Source organism: Aedes albopictus, chromosome 2 (genome assembly GCF_035046485.1).
Source record: "Aedes albopictus strain Foshan chromosome 2, AalbF5, whole genome shotgun sequence".
Classification (NCBI taxonomy): Eukaryota; Metazoa; Arthropoda; class Insecta; order Diptera; family Culicidae; genus Aedes; species Aedes albopictus.
The window spans coordinates 438,769,979-438,792,248 of NC_085137.1; the positions used below are offsets into that span (position 1 = coordinate 438,769,979).

The 22,270-nt window shown below is 42.9% G+C and overlaps 1 protein-coding gene and 2 non-coding genes across 3 annotated transcripts in view; all 3 read left to right on the forward strand.

Annotated features, from left to right (window-relative positions):
• Positions 1-19,971: 19,971 nt before the first annotated feature.
• Positions 19,972-20,044, forward strand: Trnak-cuu (transfer RNA lysine (anticodon CUU)). The gene has a single exon. It is a non-coding gene; the product is annotated as a tRNA-Lys (tRNA).
• Positions 20,045-20,695: 651 nt separating this feature from the next.
• Trnak-cuu (transfer RNA lysine (anticodon CUU)) lies at positions 20,696-20,768 on the forward strand. Its single transcript has one exon. It is a non-coding gene; the product is annotated as a tRNA-Lys (tRNA).
• Positions 20,769-21,657: 889 nt separating this feature from the next.
• The window catches only part of LOC115265307 (uncharacterized), a 29,608-nt gene continuing 28,995 nt past the window's right edge, over positions 21,658-22,270 (forward strand). Inside the window, exon 1 of the mRNA XM_029869819.2 lies at positions 21,658-21,967. The gene's annotated coding sequence lies outside the window, so the exon portion shown is untranslated. The remainder of the gene's footprint in view (positions 21,968-22,270) is intronic.

Here is a 22,270-nt window from a genome sequence, read left to right on the forward strand (position 1 = left end):
TTCTAGAGAAAATCCTACAGTTGTCACTTGAGAAATTTCTAAAGAAGTTTCTGGGAGAATTGCTGAAGAAATTTCGAGGGAAATTTCTGGAGGAATTCTTGGGGAAGTTTGCGATAGAATTTCTGGAAAATTTCTAGACACATTTTCAAATAAATCCAGGCGAAGTTTCTATAGGAATCTCTATATATATTCCTGTGTGAATTTTTGGACTATTTTCTTACGAAATTTCTGAAAATTCCTGGAGGAATCTCGGAATAACTCTTGAAGAAATTTCTGGAAATAATCCTGAAGAAATTCGTGGAAAATTTCTTGGAGGAATTTCTGAGAGACTTCTTGAAAGAATTCTGATGAAATTTCAGAAAGAATTTCTATTGAAATTCCCAATAGAGACATTGAGACAAATTCTGAAAGAATCTTTTTGGGATATATGAAAGCATTTCTGAGGAAATTCCCGTTAAAATTTTCGCCAAAATTGCTAAAAAAAAAACTTGGAGGAGCTCCTGGGTAAACTTCTTTAGGAGCTTCTGAATAAATTTCCGTAATAAATTATAGAAAAATCCCTGAAATCCTTAATGTTTTTGGTTGGAGAAATTTGTGAAAGAATCAATCCTCAGAAAAATTCCAGGAGGAATTATTAGCTATAATCCAAGAGAAATCTTGAACGAATTCTGGAGAAACTTCTGAAAATATCTATGAGAAATATTTTAAAAATAGTCATATTTTGAGAATTTCTTACGAATATTAATGGATAAACTCCAGCGGTATCTCAGAAGAAATTCCAGGAGGAACCCCATAAGATAAATTAGTGTGTTATGTAGAAATCCAAGAAAAAAAATCTTTAAAGCATCCTATATGGAATCTGAGCAAAACTCAATTGATAAACTTGGAGGACTACTAAAAGGAATGCTGCAAAAAAAATGGAATAATCCCAGAAGAAGAAATTTGATTAATTCTGAAAGGAATTTCCGGAGGAATCCCTGAGTTAATACCCAAAAGAAATCCCTGTGGGAGTTTCTAGACTCTAGAGGAATCCCTAGGGAGTTTATAGAGGAATTCGTGGAAGAATCCCCTATGGAACCTTGTCTTGGAGATTTATAGCGAGTAATTCCTGGAATTCTTCCAGTATTTTTTTCTTCGGATATCATTCAGAATATGCTTCAGGAATTCTTTCGTTAGGTCCTTCAAAAAACAAACCTAAAGTGATGATAAACCCGGCCGACTTAATCCTTCCTGAATCAATTCAGGGATTCATCTAGAATTCCTTCTGGTGTTCCTGTAAAAAATCATTTTGAGGTTCCTCCAGGATTCTCAAAGATTGTTTTATCCAGAAATTCAAGTATTCACACAAAAATTTCTTTTGGAATTCTTTAGAAATCCTTCTGTGGGTTTCATCAGAAATTTCTTCAGAGCTTCCTTCAGCAGTTCTTCAGCAAATCCTTCAGCAGTTTTTACCAAAAAATGTTGTCAAAAACTTCCACAATATTTTTATTTTTTTACAACGGTGCAATCAAGAGTTCCTACCGAGTTAGCTCTTGAAATTTAACTAGGATTTCACCTGAAACTTCTCTCTTGCATTAATCGGTAACGAGTTTGTGAAGCAAAACCTGAAGAGAATGTCTGGAGAAATCTCTCAACGAATACTTAGGAGAATTCCTTGAGGGATTAGCTACCTATATACCTAGGGGAATATTTGCAGATGTTTTGCTTCGTGGTGTAACGTACTGTACTGAGTACTACAAATAATTACACAGTTAGTAACTGAGAGCTTGCGTGTTTATATAATGTGGCAAGCATGAAGATACTCTATGCCCAAGGAAGCCAAGAAAATTTTTATTACGAAAAGTTCCTGGGCTTTCCGGGAATTGAACCCATCATGCAAGATAAACCAGACGCATCATTGGTAGAATTTCTGAGGAAAATCCCGGAGGAATCTCGAAGGGAATTTCCAACAGAATCCCTAAAGGTAATCCCAGAGGGAATTTCCTCCAAGAATCCCTGCAGAGTTTCGTCCTGAAATTAATCCAGGAATTCCGCCAGAAATTCCTTCTCGAATTTCTCCAAGATTTCTTGTAGATGTTCGTCCGGAAAACTCCCAAGAATTTCTCCACAAATTCCTCCTGATCACCCTCCAGAAATTTCTTCAGAAATTCTTTCAGAAATTCCACCATAAGCTCCTCCATGAACTTCCCCAAAGATTCTTGAACAGATTCCACCACGAATTCATCCAGAAATCAGGAACTCCCTCAGGTAATAGAGAACTCCTCCAGGGAATCAGGAATCCCTCTTAATCCCTATGGGACTTTCCTCCGGGAATTTCTCTTAGTTTCTTCCAGAAACTCGCCCAGGGATTTCTTCCTAATACTCCCAAGGATTCCTCCAGAAAATCTGCCAGGGATTCATCCAGAAATTTTCCAGAGGTTCAGACATTCGCAAAGGATTTGCATATTCTACCCAGGTATTAAGGAATTCTCCCAAGAATCTTCCCATGGTCTCCTCCGGGAATTCCCCCAGGGAACCCACCCTCCCGGAATCCCATCAAGAAATCCTCCGCAAATTCCATCAGGTAACCCCGGCGAAATTCGTGGTGGAATCTTGTCATCTTTTCATAGTAAAATCATAACACTACTGTTGACCTTTCTCGGATCATAAAGCTTTTGGCACAAGCATTAGAGCGTTACACCAGAGCGAAAGGGCAATTCCGAAAAGAATAAAAAAATAAAGTAAAAACGGAAAACTGTCTGTCAAATACAGCCTTGCCACCACCGAGATGATATAACGGCGACGGACGCTTGACGAAGGCAACATAGTTTCCATCGTCGCCGCCGTCGCGCGCCATTTGGCACGGTTATTATTTTCCTAGTTTCACATCCGAGGGTCATCATCTTCATCTCCTCCGTTTCGACTAGAAATCGCAGCAGCACCACCACCTCGACCACCACCATCGTCGTAGTCCAGTGAGAAACAATTCTCTTAATGAGTTGTCACTTCATTTGACAGGATCCCTTATTTGGAGATTCGAGCTGCTACTGGCCCCGGCTCTGGTTGGGCAAGATAACGACGACGACCACTGCCCCAAAGAATGAAGCACAAACTGGCCCAACTTGTTCCTTATTGCCAAGTCGCAGAGGAATAGAAGAGCATAGGGAAGTGGGCTGTATACAAGTGCTGGAACAGTTCTCAGAGAGGAGTGGCTCGGGAAAAACAAAGGAAAAAATAAGTTTAGTTTTTTCTGAGAAGTTTGTGTAAAAGTAATAAAAGTCCACACAGATTGTTCAAAAGAAAATCAAATATTTGAGCTATAGTAGCACGACAACTTAAAAACATATGTTTGTGTTTTTCTTTAGTTTCTTAAAAGATATGCACAGGGATTCTTCCTGTTGCTCCAAGTGATTTTTCAGGTATCTCATCAAGAATTCCTATAGAAAAATTACTTCAAAATTCCAACATGCCTTTCGCCAGAAGATCCCTAAAGGTTTTTCTGAATCTTCTTCAAACATTTCTGCATAAATTCTTTCAACGATTTCTTCAGGAATATCTTCCATGAGCTCGGAAAAGCACTGGACGAAAAATCCAATTTATTCCCAGAAGATTAGAATAGATACTCCTACGTGTGTGAAGGAGTGCATACAATCTGTTTCGGTGATCACACCAGCGATGTTGTCGTTGTCGTCACCGTTGGCCACAGTTAAATCTCGTTCTCGAAGACTGTAATCTTATCGTTCGATCTGCGAAGTTGAACCTGTTTCTGAGAACGGTTCATCGGAACTGGAATTCAATGGCAAACATTTTCTGCACCTTTGTCATAAGACCTAAGTCAACAACGAACTCTGCAGGAAAATAGGAAGCGATTTCCACAAGTGGAGGGGGAAATTGTGTTAGCTAACACTAGTTTACAAAATAAAACGAAAGTCGTGAACTTCTGTCAACGACCAAAATTTTTGGAGCACAATTTAGTGCTGATTTCGAAACCGACCTTCAAAAAATTTTAAGTAGAACAGCTTTTGAGTTTTAGCTCAATATCGAGTTTTAAAACTTTTAAAAATATGTAATTTACTAAAATTCAAATATATTGCGTTTTGTTCAACCAATTTTAAATCTTTTTCCATAAATCAAAAGCTGAATACAATACCATTCGATCATCTGAATACAGGTGTTGCGTCAGATTGATGAAGTTCAAGATATTGGCGTGTTTTAGGGACGATATCCCTAAAATTTAGCAAAATTCCCAAAAAAAATTGAAGAAATGTATTTTTTTTCAACAAGTAAAAAGCAATTTAAAAATTCTTTCTCGACGATTATTTGACAAATCATATGTAGGCGAGTTGCAGTAAAAAATTCAGCTCAATCGGAGCATTGATTACGGAGAATGAGAAGTGTGAAGTGAGCGACGTTGCTTAAAAATAGAACAAAAATCGATTTCAAATAATCAGCCTTGTATGGAAAGTCGAAAAAAATCTGCTCTACTGTAATTTTTTTCCTTCGCGTTTTCGAACTCAGGGCATGATTCTACACCAAAAATGATCATCAGCTTACCGAGTTCAAAAATGCTGTAAACTAGCGTAATCAGTCCGGTTATCTGCAACAAAACACGGGGATTAAAAGGCGACATTGGTTCGAGATTGCTAATAGGGAGCGTCCATAAATTACGTCACGCTTTAAGGGGGGAGGGGGGGTTCAGCAAAGTGTGACGACCCATACAAAACTTTCAGAGGTTCCATACAAAAAGTGTGACATAGGGGGGAGGGGGGGGGGTTGAAAATGACCAATTTTTGCGTGACGTAATTTATGGACGTTCCCATACGATGATGCTCGTCAACCTTAAATTCGGTATTATCAGCAGTGATGCTCAATTCAATTCACTTTAGATTTAACTGTTTATTCTATTGATAAGGAACTTGTCCCGCCCTACTCGAAGGTCATCAAATTCCGAAAAATTGAGAACCACTGACACTCTCCGATCCCCACTCACATCAGGAAGGTAATTTATGCAAATCGAGATTTTCAGTGCTTAAATTTATGGCCTCTCTTTCACCGCGTGGACCATCGTTAACAACCGAGCTTGACACTTTCCTTGTCCTTGTGTTCTTGTCATCAAACCGGCTGTCTAAGGTCCCGCAGTCATTTTCCGGCATCCGTAGGACAATGCTCCCCGTTCAGTTCAGTCTTGCACCGATGAAACGATGCGATGGATGGGATACATGAGGGCCCCGCAGGGAATGATAACAACTTACATTTTACGAGGGCCACTTTGTTTGCTAGTGCGAGATGAGAGGCGAGGCGACATGTCTTAACTTTTGCGAGCCCATCATCCGGGTGGACAGAGCCAATTTTCAGAGGTGTTTCGGTGTTGTCTTGGTATCTTTTGAAACGATTTTCAGTCTGGTACTGGCGCTGATTGAGGCTTTGGTTGCTGGACGAAATTGGTCAAATCTGTTGATAGTGCCGGTGGGAATTTAAGGTTGAGTGCGAAATATGTTGCTGACCTGAAGGTGCTGTTTATGGTGAATATGCAAGGATCTAACGATCTAAGATAATTGAGGAGGATATTGTTTCCATGATTACGTCTTTTACATATGTACTAACACATTTTGTTTGCTAGCCGATATGGTCTATTCTCCAATTGTAGGAAATCAATAGTTTCTCTATGCGTCTACGGAACATTTGAGACACCCCATTTCATTCGTACATAAACAAATTTTTTTTGGATATTTTGTTTGATTTCTTATTCTGTCCTAATCATCGATTGAGCGGAACGAGTTTATGTACCTTTCCACCCTCCAATTCAATCAGTTATCCTGGGCTGCAAAATTGTGAGTTGATAACTTGTTAATAACCTGAAGCGTCCAACAAAGTTCTGGTTCTCAAAAGTTCCTACTTAATGCTTCCTCGGGTCAATAGGTGACAAAGGTTGCCAGATAAGAGACGGACTGTAGACTTTGGCCAGAACCCCCCTCTACGGTACGTTCAAAAGTCTGTTAAAAATTCAAATTTCGATGAGTTCATCTGAAATTCAGGATTTCGGCAACTGAAATATTTAGTAAGCTGACTTAGGTTTCGACCGCCATAGCTCCACTCTTCACTGTTCCCCTCCTGGTGCAGCTATACTGACAAGGTGCGTGCCGTGCGTCTTTCTATCGAAGAGGTGCGGCTCAAACAGCGCATGACATCCAGCGGCTGAATAAGAAATGCTGTATCGCGTTAGCTGTACCTAAGTTGGTAGTCCCATCAACGAAATGTAGGCAGCACGGCCCCCGCAGATGAAGATAGAAAGCGGGCGTACTAGGAGATTTTAGGAGCATTTCAGGCGGTCTCAATGGGTGTCAGTGGGGTACTTGGAGGTCTCAGGGACGTTTCAGTGGGTTTTCAGAGGATTTGAAGGGAATCCGATAGGACGGATTTAAGGGGCGTTTCAGGGCGTCACAGGGAGGGGATGGTTCCTCATGTGGCTTTAGGGGCGCTTCAAGAGGTCTTAGGAGTTTTCAGGGAGTTTTGGGGTGTATCAGGAGATTTCAAGGGCTTTTCAAGGTTTTAGGAGCGTTCCAGGAGGCTTCCAGGTGACTTCAGGAACACTTCTCAGGGGGTTCCAGATGATTATAGGGTCGAGGGGATTTATTTTTTATTTGTTATTCCTTGTTGGGTGTATAAATCACTGTGACCAGCTTTTAGATCTATTTTGACAAATGCCCCAGTTCTATTTGGCTATGTCAAGTTGACGTATCGCCATTGGCATTAGCAATAATGGAATGTTGACTGTTAGCGTGATCCCAACAACGTGCTATAGTTCGAATGGAATGTACTACCGCATTGGGGTTTGTTCTCCAGACATCAAAGGGTTCTATCATCCCCTTGCCGGACAACGGCACAGCAAATGCTCCGAGTCTTCTGTATCTACACACTAATATTTTACCGAAATCTCAACCGTTAAGTTTTTTACCGAAATGATTCGTTGACGTTTACCGAACTGCGTTAAAATTTGACAGATAAACGATAACATTTTATCGAAATTTGGTATTTTTTCCAGAATTTCTGTAAAAACCATTACCGAACGCTCAGCAGTTGAGATTTCGGTAAAAATTACCGAACGCGACTAGCTGTGTATGCCGCAAAAGCGACACATATCATCTTGAAGCTTTCCAATTAGCTTCAAATGATACCGGTTTGGACAATGACCTGTTAGAAGCCTAGTAAAAGAACTGAAATCTCGAGGTTCTTCTTCGAAGGGATACCAGGAGATTTCATGGGCGTTTCAGGAGGGTCACATAGGGTTTGAGGGGGTATCAGGGGGCGTTTATGGTGACTTCAGGGGAGTCGCAGGGGCATTTCAAAGGGTCCTGAGGGTTGTCTTTTAATTACGTAAGGATTTATGTTGGAACGGGGGGTTTGACAAATCTCACGTGCCATACAAAATGTTTTAATTCTCATACAAAAAATCTTACAAGGAGGAGAGGAGGACAGGCCTCAGGCGGTTTCATGACGGAGTTTAAGGGAGTCTCAGGATCGTCTCAGGTGGTTTTAAGAGACTCCAGAGGGTCTAAGGGCGCTTCATGGGTCTCAGGAGTGCTTCATGAGGAACCAGGAGATTGCAAGAGCGTTTAAAGTAGTCACATGGAGTTTCAGGGGATACCATGTAGTATCAGGGGCGTTCAAAGGGGTCCCAGGAGATTTCGACGAAGGGTTGTGCCAACGAGGTCCCAGGGCTTTCAAGGGGAGTACTAAGAGGGGCGTTTCAGGGGGGTTCAGAGAGTTTCAGGGGAAATTCGAGGGTCTCCAAGAATCTCAGAGTATCTCAGCAACGTTTCAGGGGACCTCTGGGGCATTGCAGGGAGAGTTTCGGGAGATGTCAGAGGCGTTTCGAGATGGTTCCAAGGAGTTTCGGAGGGCTCCAGGGGTTCTCAGGGGAATATCATACGGTATAAGGGGGATCCTGGGGAGCCTTTGGGACGCTTCAAATGGTTTCAGGGGGTTCTAGGAATGCTCCAGACGGTCTCTGGGGCGTTTCAAGGGCATACAAGATGTATTAGAAGATTTAAAAAGGTCCCAGAAGATCTTAGGGACGCGTCAATGAGGTCCTAGGAGATCGGAGGGCGGCGTTTCAGAGGGTCATCAGGGGCGTTTGAAGCAGTTTCAGGGACTACCAGGCTATCTCAGGGGTGTTTGAATGGGATCTCAGGGCGATTCAGGAGGTACCATGAGGTCTAAGTGGCGTTTCAGGGGATCTCAGAATTGTCTAAGGGGATTTCATGAGCGTTTCAGGGTATCTCCGGAGGCTCCAGAGTCCAGGGAGCTTTGGACGCTTCAAAAGGACTCAGAGAGTGAAAGGGTAGTTCCAGAGAGTCTAATGGGGTTTTAAGGGCTACCAATAGAACCATCCGTGGAATCTCATGTTACCCCCTCAAAATCCCATGAAACATCCCCGATAAGCGCCCCTTGAGGCTTCTAAAGATCTCCAGAAACCCAATAGTGCAGGGGTTCCCAAAATTTTCCAGTTTGCGACCCACTTTTAATCGTAATTGAATTTGGCGACCCTTCAGCATGTTTTTTTTAAATTTTAGAACATTTTATAGAGCTTGGACTGCATTTTCAAACGTTTACATTTGAAAGCATTCATAGTGATACAAATTTATTTATTTCAAGATTTGTTATTTGAAAATTTTGATAAGTCTACGTTACGAAACACTTATTTTTAAAGACATTGTTTTTTTTCTTGTAATTATAGTTCAATGTGTTTTATTTATTTTGGGGTCTCCAGATAGCATAGTGGTACTGCTTTAGATCGCCAATCCCTTTCGGGTCGGAAACTTTTCTGGGCATAGTGCTTGCCTCATTTCATTTTTCATTTTCATTTATTTAGTTCACATCAAATTCATGATAATACTGAATCAACAATTTGCCGCCATAATACTCGATTTGCAGCTGCAGCTCTCCATCCTCGGTCACGCCCAACACTCGCCAGATCACGCTCCACCTGGTCCGCCCATCGTGCTCTCTGCGCTCCACGCCTTCTTGTACCAACCGGATGGTTAGCAAACACCAACTTTGCAGGGTTGTTGTCCGGCATTCTTGCAACATGCCCTGCCCACCGTATCCTTCCAGCTTTGGCCACTTTCTGGATACTGTGTTCGCCGTAAAGTGCAGCGAGCTCGTGGTTCATCCTTCTCCGCCACACACCGTTCTCCTGCACACCGCCGAAGATCGTTCTTAGATCTGGTCCGTTGTCGACCGGCCGTCGATGAAACCGGCTTGGTAACTTCCCACGAACTCATTTACTTTAGGTGAAAGACGACGGAAGATGATCTGGGATAGCACTTTGTAGGCGGCATTCAAAACGGTGATCGCTCGAAAGTTCTCACACATTAACTTGTCGCCTTTCTTGTGGATGGGACAGATTATCCCTTCCTTCCACTCCTCCGGTAGCTGTTCGGTTTCCCAGATCTTGACTACTAACTGGTGCAGACAGGTGGCCAACTTTTCCGAGCCCATCTTGATGAGTTCTGCTGCGATACCGTCCTTACCAGCCGCTTTGTTGTTTTTGAGCTGGTGGATGGCATCCTTAACTTCCCTCAGCGTGGGAGTTGGTTCGTTCCCGTCCTCTGCTGCACCAACATAGTCATTTCCTCCGCTGCCTTGGTCCTCCGTGCCTACATTCTCTTCGCCATTCAGGTGCTCGTCGAAGTGCTGCTTCCACCTTTCGATTACCTCACGTTTGTCCGTCAGGAGGCTCCCTTCCTTATCCCTGCATATTTCGGCTTGCGGCACGTAGCCTTTGCGGGATGCGTTGAGCTTCTGGTAGAACTTGCGTGTTTCCTGTGAACGGCACAGCAGTTCCATTTCCTCGCACTCCGCTTCTTCCAGGCGGCGCTTTTTCTCCCGGAAGAGACGGGTCTGCTGCTTCCGCTTCTGTCTGTATCGCTCCACATTCTGTCGGGTTCCATGCTGCAGCATTACCGCCCGCGCTGCATCCTTCTCCTCCAGAACCGCTCTGCACTCCTCGTCGAACCAATCGTTTCGTCGACTCCGTTCTACGTACCCGATAGTGCTCTCGGCTGCGTTGTTGATGGCTGCTTTCACTGTACTCCAGCAGTCCTCTAGAGGGGCCACATCGAGCACACCCTCGTCCGGCAACGCTGCCTCGAGATTCTGCGCGTATGCGGTGGCGACATCCGGTTGCTTCAGTCGCTCTAGATCGTACCGGGGCGGCCGCCGGTAATGTACGTTGTTTATAACGGAGAGTTTTGGGCGCAGTTTAACCATCACCAGGTAGTGATCGGAGTCGATATTAGCGCCACGATAGGTCCTGACGTCGATAATGTCGGAGAAGTGCCGTCCATCAATCAGAACGTGGTCGATTTGCGATTCCGTTTGTTGTGGTGATCTCCAGGTGTAACGATACGGGAGGCTGTGCTGGAAGAAGGTGCTACGAATGGCCATGTTCTTGGAGGCGGCGAAATCGATGAGGCGTAGGCCATTTTCGTTCGTCAGCTGGTGGGCGCTGAACTTTCCAATCGTCGGTCTGAATTCCTCCTCCTGGCCTACCTGAGCGTTTAGATCCCCTATGATGATCTTGACGTCGTGGTTTGGGCAGCGGTCGTACTCGCGTTCGAGCTGCGCGTAAAATGCGTCTTTGTCATCATCAGTGCTTCCGGAGTGAGGGCTGTGCACGTTTATTATGCTAATGTTGAAGAATCGGCCCTTGATCCTCAACCTGCACATTCTTTCGTCGATCGGCCACCAACCGATCACGCGCCTCTGCATGTCGCCCATCACTATAAAAGCTGTTCCCAGCTCACGTGTGTTGCCGCAACTCTGGTAGATGGTATGATTACCTCTAAACGTTCGCACCATAGATCCTGTCCAACACACCTCCTGCAGCGCTACGATTCCGAACCCGCGGTCCTTCAGTATATCGGCGAGTATGCGGGTGCTCCCGATGAAGTTGAGAGATCTGCAGTTCCACGTACCGAGCTTCCAATCGCAAGTCCCTTTTCGTCGCTGTGGTCGTCGCCATTGGTATCGGTTCGCATTCTTCTCTTGTTGATTTTCCGGTGCTAGTCTTTTTTACGGCTGGCTCGCAGGGCCTGACACCAACCCACTAACCCAGGGAGCTGGGCTTACCTTCCCGGAAGCTACGGGTTCTGCATTGGCATTTCCTCCAACTACAGTGCTAAATAGCTAGGCTCGAGCGCCAGTCTTCGCCGGGGGTGGTGTTTTTAATGGGCGCCCAGGAGATAATATTTTACCTGAGCTTCCACCCCCTTGCCTCACAATATACAAATTCATGCGATGGCAGGAAAACAAGCCCTTTAATTAATAACTGTTGAAATGCTAAAATAACACTAAGTTGAATATAGGCAGGCTAAGTTTTAGTTGGAACGTCGAGCCAAATAGAAGAAGAAGAAGAAGTGTTTTGAAAAAAGATAAATAAAAGTACAGGCTCCCAAACTATCAGTTTCAGAAAACTCCCTGTCTTCCGAATTAGAAAATAAGTTTCTTAATACCAATTTAATCAGTCCGGCTCTCTGCAGTACTACAGAACTTCACAGATTTAGGAGATTATATCACACATTTTAGGATTAAAGAAAACATAAGATTAGACATTTTGTTTTTTCGACAGAATTTTGTAAATTTCATTTAAATCTAATCCTTCATTGACACTTACTGGTATTTTACTGCATCCACTTATTCAGCTGTTCTGATTTCGGTAAAAATAAATGGAGATTCGGTGGAAATTACTAAACGGTTGGTTTAAGCTTATTTTCAAAGTTCTGTTTTTTTTTTCTAAAATCAATTTTTCTTGCGTATAAACTGAAAATTCAACTGCGAGCAACAAATTGAACTTAGTTGTTTCAGAAAATAAGAAACATACAATATTTCACTAGAATCTTGAACCTGCTGATTGTGAACTCAATTAGGCAAATCGACTACTCGATTTTAGTACGATGTAGCGTCCATATTCAATATACTTTGGACTAAGACTAATAATATAAATATTTAGATAGAATTATTGAGAAACCGTATTTCTAGATACAATTCTGCCGATTCTCCAAGAGAGTAGGTATTTATAAATTTTGCAAATGGCAAACAACATAATTGTTACAAGTAAGGATAGACATTTTGTTAACAAGTCAAAAGCTTCGCGGCCCACCAAGAATCAGCCCGCGATCCACCAGTGGGCCACGACCCATAGTTTGAGAAACGCTGCTTTAGTGCCTTCGAGACCCACTGGATTCCCCTGAAACCCCCTGAAAACCTCTGAAACGCCCCTGAAACTCTCTGGAACTTTCCTGCAACCCCCTGAGTCCCTTTAAAGCATCCAAAGGTTCCTGAAACATCAGGTGATTCCCTAGAACGCCCATGAAACCGCCCATTGGTAGATCCGCGATGAATATGACTCTATGTATTTGTCCTTCAAATACAAACTGTTTACGAGTTATAATTTTTTGAAGAAGAAAATAAGGTACTTTTCATTCGCCCTTTTCAAAAGTTAAGGGAGCAAAATGGTTGTGCAGCGCTACGATGCCGAACCCGCAGTCCTTCAGTAGATCGGCAAATATGCAGGTGCTCCCAATGAAGTTGAGAGATGGACATCGCACCGAGTTTACAATCGTAAGTTCTTTTTGTTCTCTGTGGTAATTGCTGTTAATCTAGGATCGTACGTATCACTCTGTTGTTGGTTTGACGCACTTATACTTTGAGTTGTTGGAACCAGAACATTTCAGACAGGACATGGTAAGGTTTCGATGGTTTGAATTCTTCCTTCTAATATAACATATTTCCTTCTCCATTCCGGTGCGTTATCCTTGTTCCAAGTACTATTGCATTCATGCTCTCATTCTATGCACTATTCATCATCATCCTCGTTTAATTCTCGAAAGAAGCCATCATAATCATAATATTAAATTAAATATCATCCCTTTCCGCCACTTAACCGCTGCAACGCCACCCATCTTTTGCATTGTCATAATCACAATACCAACTTAATATCACTGAACACCCATCATCCGGCAACCCGCGCGTTACCAGACCGCCACCGAACCTACCGCACTGTGTTGTGCCATGCGAAGGAGGTTAAGGCCGCCCATCAACAACAATAAGACCCACATGCCGCACCGTCGTCTTACCCGAGGCAATCACCAGTCCCCACCAAAGGACCATGACGACGACGGCAAATGCGAAATAAGAGCAGCGCAGCCTCCTGCTAGTAAAAGGATAACAATCCTTCATCGGCAGCCAGCCGCGGCGAAGTACAACCCGGAGGACTAGAGGAGCGAGCGAGGATCTTTGGTTCCGGTTTACGGAAAGGAAAACTGTAATCATAAGATAAAATTAAATCCGGAAAAAGCAGCAGGCAGGCCCTGTTCTCTTCTAGATGATAATGCCAAGCGATGCGAAGCGAATGCGATGAATCTCGGAGGTCTTGGTTTGCTGGTCGGAACCTAAATGGGTTCTGTACTGCTATCTGCGAAGGCTGAAATCCGCGGCGCATGCAGTAATAAACCAACAACCAGCGGGGCCCGGACGAATGGTTATGACATTTTGGGCGGCGGTGCGGTGGTTTCTTGCAACGGACCCCGTCGATGATGGGGGGAGAAGGAGAAAACAGCGGAAAGTCGCGATGCGATGATGGGCTTTTCTTCCTCTATTTATCTGAGATCTGGGAATAGTTGGCTGAAAAGCGGGTTAGTTACAGAACCGCAGCGTACACGGTGGGGAAAGCGTAATAGCTGTATCATTTCTTGATTAATAAAAATGATTAGGGTTGACACAAATTAGGCGGTTTGAGGTGGGTAAAATATGATAATGAGATGAAAGTTAGAATCTTGAAAAATACATTTAAGGGAATGTTAAAGGCTGGATATGTTGCGCAATTCAGCCTCTGCCCAGCAACTCCTATCCCTACCTCCACGTGATACCGGCTGAAAATTATACGAGCAACCTTAAGGAAGACATGGAAGGGAGGGTTTGCTTCGGCAAACCTGAGCGTCTGTTCTCTAGGTGGAGCGGCTCACAACAGCGTCTGATCCCCATGTTGGGGGCGGCTGATCAACGTCCGAGTACCAGGAAAGGACTCTAAGTTCAACTGTGCACTATGGACCTCCGGAAAGTAGGGGGTTGGTGTCCGGCCCTACGAGCCAGCCGTAAAAACCATTGTAACGGAAAATCAGCAACAGGAAAATACAAACCGAGACCAGCGGCAACGACCTCAGTGAACAAAAAGAACTTGCGATTGAAAACTCGGTACGTCGAACTACCGATCTCTCAACTTCATTGAGAGCACCCGCATACTCGCCGATCTACTGAAGGATCGCGGGTTCGGCATCGTGGCGCTGCAGGAGGTGTGTTGGACAGGATCCATGGTGCGAACGTTTAGAGGTAAGGGGCCGTTCATAAACCACGTAGACTTTTTGGGGGGAGGGGGGGTCTGGCCAAAGTCTACGCTCCTTACAAATTTCAAAATTTTTGTATGGACAAAAGTCTACGAGGGGGGAGGGGGAAAGTCTGAAATTGCCAAATTTTGGTCTACGTGGTTTATGAACAGCCCCTAATCATACCATCTACCAGAGCTGCGGCAACACACGCGAGCTGGGAACAGCTTTCATAGTGATGGGTGATATGCAGAGGCGCGTGATCGGTTGGTGGCCGATCGACGAAAGAATGTGCAGGTTGAGGATCAAGGGCAGATTCTTAAACTTCAGCATAATAAATGTGCACAGTCCATACTCCGAAAGCACTGATGATGTCAAAGACGCATTTTACGCGCAGGTCAAACGCGAGTACGACCGCTGCCCAAGCCACGACGTCAAGATCATCATAGGAGATCTAAACGCTCAGATAGGCCAGGAGGAGAAATTCAGAGCGACGATTGGAAAGTTCAGCGTCCACCAGCAGACGACCGAAAACGGCCTATGACTCATTGATTTCGCCGCCTCCAAAAATATGGCCATACGTAGCACCTTTTTCCAACACAGCCTCCCTTATCGCTACACCTGGAGATCACCACTGCAGACGGAATCGCAAATCGACCGCGTTCTGATTGACGGACAGCACTTCTCCGACATTATCGACGTCAGGACCTATCGTGGCATCAACATCGCACAGTGGTTCCATTTGTTCAGGGAAGCGGTCATAAATCATTTTCTTCGTTTTTTGAAGGGTAGAATCATTATTAATGACCAGGAATAGAATGTTATGACTAAAAGGGATATTCCAGAACGTTTTCATGAACATCACTTGAAAAATATTGGCATTGGACATTTTTTTATGATAATGAAAATATCATTAAAAAAGCTTTATTTTGCACAAAAACCAGTTATCAAATATGTTTAATTATTATGAAGAGTGGTTCAAATTATATAAGTTTCTGCCAAGAATAACAAGTTAAAACATGTATCACACGACAGTATCATAATAGTTTCTTGTAAATAGTTTCAATATTAGCATCATAATCGTGATTTTATTAATAGGTTTTATTTCTGCTGTAATAACACATTATATTAAACTGAATATTTTTCCTCAGAAATAAGGTAGTTTTCATTATCTAAATACAGACAAATCATCACAAATCGAATTAGTTTTTATAACTACAGCATCAAATGACCAATACTAATAATTTTGAAACAATAAAGCATCGTGAAAATTTCAGCAATTTTGTTACGCATTTCCGGCAGTTACAGAAAGACTAGTATATGTGTAATTTTGTAGTTATTTTAATACATATTTTTATAAAAATAACCGGTAACTTCCAATACAGCCTGCAATCTTATATGCACATATTTGCAGCTACAATCTTCACAGATTGATTCTCCTACTCAAATATGATCGTTTGATGGCTGAAGATTGATTAAATGTGATTAAGAACATGTTTGAAATGTTACATGAATTTTTATTATGTATATATTCTATGGGTAAAATAAGGTGCCTATTAGTCACATCCTTATTAGTCCAAAAACATCCAGTTCCACTTCTTGGTGCTTTGAATTTGACAGATTGTGTTCAAATGTCACAGCGATGTACACTGTAAAATCAAAACATTTTGATATTGAGCTTATACTCGCACCGGCAGCAGCTCTTCTTGTAGCCGCTAATTCTGGAAATTCTGAGTTGGTGCTATTCGACACCCAAATCAACCGGAATGAACTGAGGATGGCAACAATATAGAAAGAACGAGCTTTTTATTCGCGCCACCGCAATATCTGTTGAAATTATGTTTCATAACAAATCCGGAAATCAAAACAAAAACAAAAATAGAGTAGCCATATTTCAATGAGCGTGATGGTGTAGGGTGACCAGTTTGTCGAATTAAAAGTTTACCCCGGTTATTCGACAACAGTCGGTGTCGTACTAGCGCGGTAATACGGTATCCCGCAAAGGCTTCGTGACACGAGCCAAAATATGAGATGAAGGCGGAAGCCTCTTGACGGGCGGACGTGAGGTGATCGAAAGGTGTAAGCAGCACTTTGATCAGCACCTGAATGGCATGGAGAAGGTAGGCACGGGAGACCACGGATATGGAGGAAACGGCGATGCCAGTGCAGCGGAGGACAGAAATGAACCAACTCTCACGCCGAGGGAAGTAAAGGATGCTGTTCACCAGCTCAAAACCAACCAAGCAGCTGATAAGGATGGTATCGCAGCTGAACTCATCAAGTTGGGCCCAGAAAAGTTGGCCACCTGTCTTCACCAGTTGATAGTCAGGTTCTAGGAAGGAAGGGATAATCTGCCCCATCCACAAGAAAGACGACCATTTGTAATGTGAGAACGCCTGAGCGGTCACTATTTTGCATGCTGCCTGCAAAGTGCTATACCAGATCATCTTCCGTCGTCTGTCACCTAAAACGAATGAGTTCGTGAGACGTTATCTAGCCTGCTTCATCGACGGCCGGTCTACAACGGACCAGATCTTCACCGTACGCCACGGCAAATCCTCCAGAAATGCCGTGAATACCAGGTCCCAACGCATCACCTGTTCATCGACTTCAAAATTATGGACGAAAACGGCTTTACTGAGAAGCTGACTAGATTGATTAAAGCAGCGATGGACGGTGTGCTAAACTGCGTAAGGGTTTCGGGTGAACTATCCAGTTCATTCGAATCTCCCCGGGGACTGCGACGAGGTGAGAAACTCTCAAGCCTACTCTTCAACCACGCTCTGGAAGGTGTGATGCGACGAGCCGGTCTCAACAACCGGGAACGAATTTCGCAAAATCCGGTCAATTGGTGTGCTTTGCGGACGACATGGACGTTATGGCTAGAACATTTGGAATGGTGGCAGAGCTGTACACCCGCCTGCAACGCGAAGTAGTAAAGCTCGGACTGGTGGTGAATGCATCTAAAACAAAGTACATGATGGTAGGCGGAACCGAACACGACCGGATCCGTCTGGGTACCCAAGTAACCATTAAGCCGTAAAAATAGCATTAAGTCAGCTCTATAGTCGAATATAGAACATGATTAACAGAGCTAATAGGTTCTATATCCTCCAATAGAGCTGCTCAAAAGCCACTTTTGGCGTATTATTCGGCTGATATACGGCCTACTCCAACCCACCGTACCGAGTCTCTGAGAGAGATAGCTGTCAAAAGTGGGTCAAAGAAGAAAAAAAAATATAATAAAATGACTTGTTTATCTTCTGTCTTTTTCTGGCATCTTATGTTTTTGTCGATTTTTTTTTTGCTGCTCCATCCAGATTCCAGCCGATGTCCTCAAGGTCCTCTTAAGTCGATTTGCATCAAGCTTCCCATCTGCTCCACCAACGCATCATGGATTTCGCTTTCTTAAACCGGTATTTAAAGCAGACGAATCTTCTACATCATGATGTTCTAATCTAATGCATTAGATTCCGTTCAGTAGCATGGGCCGAGGAAACAGTTTCATACGAAACCGAGTGAGAAGCTGATGGAATTCGAGAGATCACCATCGTTGCTTTGTCCGGAGACAAACATGATTATGTTCTAGTGGGGTTTGCGGGTTTGAGATAGAGGAGGTGACTCCGTAGCATATAGAGGAGAAATTTGAGCTGTATTTTGTTTTTTTTTAACGAATAGACAAACATTTAGGAATAACAATTCCAGATAAATAATAGATTTTAGGGAAACAGCAACATACGTGTTCGATTGAATGCGGTGGTACTCGATAATAACTTTTGTTTTCTAACCTTTCCGTTGAACTTCATTCACATTCAATATTGCCCCAGTTTGTTTTGGTTGTCGGGTTGAAATCAGTTTTGATTGACACGATTGTCAGGTAGTTGAGGCCGTCCAACAACACTGACAGCCCTCTTATTCGGCTTGAAGGTACAGGGTTAACAAGCACTACAAGTTAGCGTTATACACCGATATACGGTCTATATTAGGGCTTACGATTGACAGGGCCTGTAAGCATTTGGAAACCTCTTACAGAGCTTGTTGGCACTGAAAAGCTGGTCAACGGCCTATATAACGCTTATAACAGTGCTTAATGGTTACCTGGGTACATATTCCTCACAAGTGGCAATACAGTCAGCTTGCATTAAATGTGCTATGTAACACACATGAAACATCTTACTCTGGTTTGTTTGTTCAGATTAGGTTCCAAATGTGTTGCGGAAAACTTGCGCGTCTTTTCATTTTGACAGCTTTCTAACTTGTGGCAAAGACGGTACAATGAAGTAACGCGTAACTTCAGTAGCTTTTATGGTGCATTGAGCAGCAAATCTTTCACAGAGCTTCTGGTGTAGTATGTAAGGTGAGTGGTTAATACTCCTGGTGTCCATGGTTCGAGTCTGAATATATTTTTTTCATTTTTTTTTTTCATTCCCCCTAGCTCAAGTTGCATAACGATTTAAAATTTGCGCTTTTTGCGTTTCAAAGAAGAAGCAATTGTGTACTGTTGCCCTTAATTTGAACAGTGAATAAATTGCACTGATGTTGCTGGTACTGGCTTTGAAACAAGTCGTGTTGCTTGGGTAATCTCAGGGTTGTGGGTTCGAGCCCCACGTTGGGCGGCGATCTTTTTGAGACCTGCCATCTCTGCTTTATCGGCGAACAAGACTTTCAGAACGTGATCCATTTGGGAAAGCCAATGTTCATCAAGGGGATGTAGCTCAGATGGTAGAGCGCTCGCTTAGCATGTGAGAGGTACGGGGATCGATGCCCCGCATCTCCAAGAAGTGTTTTATCTTACTCTAGAGTCTTCCTATATCACATGTCTACTAGAGAGAATAATCCTATGCATCTTCATTCTTCAATAATTCTTCATTACACCAACAAAGTAAGCCATGAAAATGTTTGACATTTCTCAGATCATTTCTATAGACCGCACACATGCACGAAAAAGACGGGATCATATATTCTTCTTTATCGAACTTGTTGCCGTCCTTTTCATGCTCATGTTACATCTGTCAAAATGACCTGAGAATTGTCAGTCATTTTGAGGTTAGGTTCGCTGGTGTAATAAAGAATTCTATGCATCTTCATTCTTCAATATTTAAACCCTCGGAATCTCGAAACTTAACAACATTTGGCAGATCTAACAATGAGCAACATGGGTCGCTGCAAATATTTGCAGGATTCCATCAAAATGTTGCTGAAAATTCAGCGATTCATTTTGCTGATTTATGCTTTGCTGTAAGCGTTTGGTGTATATGTTAAAATTTTCTTCTCTAGATTTGAGAAAACTGCTACAACGTTCTTTCGAAATTTTCAAATCCTAGTTATTTTATTTATTAATTTAAACTCTAGTCTCTTTTGTTATAATTTTGAATTGATTATAATAAGTAATTTTTATGATTAGACCAGCGAACTATTTTGTTATGATTCTAATTTTTTTAACATTATCCTGTGTCTAATTTATGTATTACATAACGTTAAAGGAAATTGTTATAACTTCGTCAAAAAATATTATAAAACTTGCTCTATTTTTCTACGCGGGTTCGAGCAAATCTCTGTGTTATTCATATGGCCTATATGTAGTATACGTTCCACATTGCAGTTACCAGCCCGGCTAGCTCAGTCGGTAGAGCATGAGACTCTTAATCTCAGGGTCGTGGGTTCGAGCCCCACGTTGGGCGGCAATATTTTTGTAATCTGAAAACTCTTCTTTATCGATAAACAGTGCGTTCAAAATGTGATCCATTTGAAACAGTCAATGCATATGAAGGAGATGTAGCTCAGATGGTAGAGCGCTCGCTTAGCATGTGAGAGGTACGGGGATCGATGCCCCGCGCATCTCCAGGAGATATTTTGTCGTTTCCCATTGATTAAAATTTACCCTTACTACGGCGTTTCAGTACCTCCTACTGATACTAAACTATCGGATTTTATTATCGTTTAGTATGAGTTGGAAATATTAGCACTCTAACTAGTGCCGTGTAATTAAAAATCGGCCTCTTTGGCTGCACTTTTTAACATTTTTGAAATTGTCGGGAAAAAATGGCTTTCCTACGAACGAAATACAAGAAGCATAAGAAGATCAGAATTTTACTGAAGTGGATAAAAAATCGTAATATTGGCAAAAAAATGAAAATTTAAAAATTAATATGCTAACGATCTTATTTCATTTATATTAAATATTTTTTATGCTACCTATATTCCAATTAATCAACTTCACTAAATCTTTCCAACTGGATCGGAACAAGGATTCAATCGATCGATGCAGTATATTGGCAACCAAACAATAAAATGTCTCGTTGCCGTTATGTTCCGTTTCCATGGCGACATCAGCCCGGCTAGCTCAGTCGGTAGAGCATGAGACTCTTAATCTCAGGGTCGTGGGTTCGAGCCCCACGTTGGGCGAATATCGTTTTGCTTCTTCGCGTTCTTCTTTATCATCACATAGTCAACTGTGCGCGATTGATGCCATTTCAGCTCTGAATTTTCAATATGGGGATGTAGCTCAGATGGTAGAGCGCTCGCTTAGCATGTGAGAGGTACGGGGATCGATGCCCCGCATCTCCAAAACACTTTTTTCGATAAAAGTTGGGAGAAAACAGAAGGTTTCACTGTGACACTCATAAATCACAGAGTTTACGTTCGAGGTAACATTAGCTACTTAATTCTTGACCTTCTGATAACTTGAGGATGAGTAATTTGAAGAAGAGCACATCTCTAATCGCCTTCCGCTATGCAACCCACCGCACAAGAGTAAGTGGCTAAACGATTACTTACCTCTCACTAACACTCCGTCGGTGGTTCCGCACTTTCAGGAAAAATAAGACTTTCGGGGTGCTTCTCAGCCATTCCAACAAATTACACCTAACGAAGGGACATTAAAAGAAGACCCCCATTAGCAAGTTGGCTTTCGACTTTCGGTCTGGTGTGTAAATTAATTTCCAGTTTTCTCCTAGCTCAGCAAGAAGGACCGGCTGTCATTAGCAACCGCACAACTTGACCATTAACTCGGTTGCTTCACCCATGTCTTCGATGTGACTGGGTGCTGGGTGGGTAGCGTTGTGCTAGTAACGGATCCAAGCAATCGTCGTCGTGTGTTTCACTTTCCATTGGATTTCACACATGTTCCGGGAAAGGGTGAAAGAGAGAGAGCGGGTGCTTATTTTGTTGATTGACTTTTGTTTTGTTTGCGCTCTGTGTGTGTATTGGTAGGTAATGCGCTTGACTGGGGTTAGTTGAGCCTGACAGCTTCAAGCAACAAGTCCAAGATTTGCAGTTGTAGTGGTTGCCTTACCTGCTTGTCGTGGTCCGATCAGTCAGTTCGACTTTGGGCGAGGTGTTTTCGTGTAGGTTGGATTAGTCAGACCGAAAATAGATTTACCTGATTGCGGAACCAAAACATTGAACGAGGGTGTGGGCATGTTTGTTTATTAGTTATCCTGAATAAGTTTCGGCGTGTTTGAATTCAAATGAAAGAGTTTGCACAAGTTAATCAGCGTTCAACAAGTTATCCAATGTTTACATGAATCGCACCAAAGCGTGAAAACCGATTTCTGTTTGCCGTTTCCATTGAAGCAGTGCACACTTCTTCGTCAAAGTCACAGGTATGTACGAATGTTTACGTTCCTCTTTATTTGAATGACTCGCTCGCAATTCATTTTCCGTCCGTGCCTTGGAGCAAAGTGCAACAACTATCCATCGAAGGAACCTGTCTACAGCGAACTGGATGTATAGTGGCGCAGCAAGCCATGGATGTTGTATGGTGTGATGAAGAACGGGGCGTTGTTGTTGTTGCCTCGGTCATCACACATCGTAGTATGCGAGGTGGTGAGGTTAAGGTGTTGTGTGTTGGTTGCTTTGATGTATCGTGCCCACTATTCCACAAGGTAGGTATATTCACCGTACTC